The following is a 4,112-nucleotide window of genomic DNA, read 5'->3' as shown; positions in this document are numbered from 1 at the left end:
AAGATGCTGGTGATATTCTTTAGTAACCAGTGTTGGGAAGGTTACTTTTAAAATGTATTCCATTACAGAATACAGAATACATGCCCCAAAATGTATTCTGTAACGTATTCCGTTACGTTACTCACTGTGAGTAACGTATTCTGAATACTTTGGATTACTTAATATATTATCATGCTGTTTACAACTACATGAATGTACTATTGCTGTGATTTATTACTGTTACTGAAGGTCCGCGGCTCTGAACCGTAGTAAAGGGACCTCTGGCTAATACGGTGGGTTCTGTGTCTGGCTCCTAGCCAAAAACTAGCTTTACTTTGTTGTCTGGGTCAACTTTGCTAGCAAGAGACAGAGAGAGGCGTTGAAAGGCTGCTCCAACAGAACTTATTGTTTTTGGAGGAAAACACGAACACGGTGTACAGTCGAGTCTTAATAGCTTACTTGCAACTGGGCTCGTCAGGCACTCTTCTTGGCTGCAGTGGTTATTATTATATTTACACGCTTCCAGCTCCCGTTTCTGCTCGATGACAGCTCGTACTTCTCCTTTTTCTCCCTCCCTCGCTCACAGACACATAACGGGTATGGCAGTCCATTCTCCCTGCAGCACGGACTACACTGCCTATGATGCTACATTCTTTAGAGCTATACCTGTAGCATTCTGCCTATTAGCTTAGCACAACAACAACAAAAAGTCGCTCTCTCACCCAGGAAACACGCAGAGAGAGAGAGCGTCACCCTGTAACCATGGCAACCGTAACGCTGCCGCCTGGAACAACAGACCGTAGCTGTCAAACAAAACCCAAACAGTCCTGACCGCCACAATATGAAACAGCGAAGTACCGCCGTGTACTCCATTTATTTCAACAAAGTAACTGTATTCTAAATACCACCTTTTTAAACGGTAACTGTAACGGAATACAGTTACTCATATTTTGTATTTTAAATACGTAACGGCGGTACATGTATTCCGTTACTTCCCAACACTGTTAGTAACACTTTCCAGAAGGATTAGAGCCTTTCCTCAATTGCACTGGGTCCTTCCACCTGCAAAATCCTACTTTAACTCTCACTTACAACTGTAGTGTCAAAGTTTTAAAGTTCTTTAGTTAGTAACCATTTTAAATGGTGTTTTAACATCTTTTTATATTTATATTGTAACAAACCGCCTCATAGGGTCCAATAAAACAGAGTGAGACTGGATGAGGTTGTAACTAAAGTAACTAAAGGTAGCAAAGGATGATTTGTTTACAGAACATAATTAAGGTGAATGTGTCTATCAGCAAGTCAGTAGTGTAAAACGTGCATGAGCATGTGACAAGGTCAGTAAGAATCAAAAACATGTTGTAGCTGAGCCAGTGTAGTCTAGGAAACTGGTGTCCAAACAATAGGAGTTACTTTTTAACAGAGAAAAGAAACAGTCATCCCGGACTTTAACTAAGGATGAGAAATGAGTAAACAGTTGACAACGACTGAACCAAGACGGGGCTGAGTGGGACAGAAGTCATTACCACGGGTAGCTCAGTGATGAGCTCTGTGCTTGTCTCTGAGATGAGACTGATGACTTACAGTGAGCTCTGAGTGACTTCAAAGACACGACTTTTTGACGTTTGCTTCAATAAGATTCTTATTATTATTTATTTTACAGTGGAGCTGTTTAATCATACATAAATACACACATTCACACTTAAAGCTGCCCAGTATGACCAGAAGACAGTGATTCAGAAATTATCAAGTGACTGCTTCAATGCTTTGCAGACTCTTTATTGTTACATTATTATGAATCAGGACAATACTTTTACACAGCAACTTCCTCAGAGGGTTTCAGTTACCTGAACATTTAAATTCAGTAGAATCACCAGCATAAAAATATAAAACCAAAAATTTTACATTTGATTCTGGAGAAGTGGAGACGAACAGGTGAGCATCAGGGAGCAGGGTCGGGTCATTGATGGGAAACTGAGTCAGTCTGAGGGTAAGCGTTACCATGGTAATAACCAAGGTTATTATCGTTAACGAAAACTAACGAAATAACGAAAACTAGAAGTGAAAAAACATTTTCGTTAACGGAAATAAAAATAAAAACAAAAAAAGGAAAACTAACTAAAACTGGAATGAGTGTTCACAAAACTAACTAAAATTAACTGAATTTACAGCAAAAATGTGTTTAGTTTTCATTGATGTGTGCGTGTCATACAATAGTCAAGGGTGAAAATGAAGTTTAGTTTCCAGATTTTTTTCTTGCTGTGTCTCATTATGCCAGCAGGTGGCAGTACATTAGTCGAGTCGTCTGTGTTGCTGCTCCGTCCACGCGCAGAATCATGTCAGGAAAAGTCGGAAGAAAGCGCCAGAGTCCAATTTGGGATTACTTTGAATATGACTGTGTTTTGGATAAAGCAAGTGTCTTGTAGTGGAAACATGAGGGACATTTCTAAAGGGAAAAAAATCCCACAAACCTTAAAGTGCACTTGAAAAGCTCACACAAGAAGGCTAACCTAGCTTACCTTGAGAAGGTAAGGGAGCACACTCAACCCTCATCCCCAGAAAACAGAAGCTAACCTCAGGCAAGGCAGCGTGATACATCCCGAGACAACAGGACTGGGATATCTACACAACCGTGTGAGTCAATTACCTTTAAAAGGTTTATCAATTCACTTGAACCAAAATTACGAACACCCGGTGCTGCAAGAGTTAATAGTCTCATTGGGGCCAAGATATACATTTTATAGTTGCCTGGTATCAATGGTTGTTCATCTGCCTTTATTTATTTATTTAAAGAACCCATAGGTGGGAATGTGAGTTGTCTGTCTCTGCGTGTTAGCCCTGCGACAGACAGGCGACCTGTCCAGGGTGCAGGGTATGGTAGCTGGAATAGCAACATACCCAAGGATGAGCAGAATGACTGATATGATGAAACTGGGATTTTGTTACACTTAATTATTGCAAACACAAATAAAACTATAACTGAAACTAATCAAAACTAAACTGAAACTAAGGATTTTCAAAAAAAATAAAAACTAAACTAAACTAGCAAACAATTGGTAAAAACTAATTAAAACTGATATAAAATTGAAAATCTGAAGTCAAAACTAAATAAAAATAAAAACTAATGAAAATTGCAAAACTATTAAAACCCTGGTAATAACCCCTTGTTGTGTGAATGTCACACACTAGAGGAGCAGTTTATTAGGAACACCTGTACACCCATTTGATTGTGATTGTATGAAGACATGCAGATATGGTCTTATTTACCATAAATGATTGTCAAACGTAATTAGACAGACAGGGCAAAATTAAATTAAATCCTTAATCTTCTTTGGTACTTCTGATTTAGCTTTTAGGCAGACAAATCAGTTTTTATGCTTAATGCTACAACAAAAATACCCCACAGTTCACAAAAAAATCCTACTAGATACATGATTTTATCAATTTCAGAATCCTACGTCGGCCTGTTCTTGAGTTACAGCATTCATGAGATTTTCAGAAAATGATACGTCCGACCTTGAGATCAAAGTCACTGAAATTCGAACTAATCCAAGAATTTTAGTAGCTGCACCGAAGCTATCAATTTGAAAAACTTTAAACCAACCTGAGCCGCTGAGTTGTGGCATCATGTGACACCACAGTCATATTTTTATTCTGAAAATACAGACTGTAAAGAATGTTACCTTTGCATCAACAAATCTGTAAAGTCTTCAGTAACCCAACCTGAGCTGCTTAAACATGGCATCTTAAATATCACATTCCTTCCACCAAAACAGACCAAGTGCCCAATCTGGAACCAGTTCCACTTTACAATAACCACCAATGAGTCACAAATGTAGCCTGGGATTCTGTCCTTGATTTCTTTGCATTTTACCATAAGTTTTATTTACTGTTATATTCTGTTCTCAAACTGAAATGTGGCCTGGATCTCATCAGACACCATCGTCCTGCACCAACACTGGAAAAAGCTCAGGAGAAAAAAGTTTTATAATGTATAAAGATGCACAGTGCCTTCTTTTTGCTTCAAGAGCAGGTCTAGTCCCAGTGAACAGAGTGTGCCTGAAGACATCTGCTTCCTCATACTTCTGTTTTGTGTCTCCTTGTTTTCACTGTCTTTATACAGTATTGTTGAT

The sequence above is a fragment of the Neolamprologus brichardi genome, chromosome 6, assembly GCF_056152115.1.
Source record: "Neolamprologus brichardi isolate AB-2024 chromosome 6, ASM5615211v1, whole genome shotgun sequence".
NCBI classification, from domain to species: domain Eukaryota; kingdom Metazoa; phylum Chordata; class Actinopteri; order Cichliformes; family Cichlidae; genus Neolamprologus; species Neolamprologus brichardi.
This window is presented reverse-complemented; position numbering follows the sequence as displayed.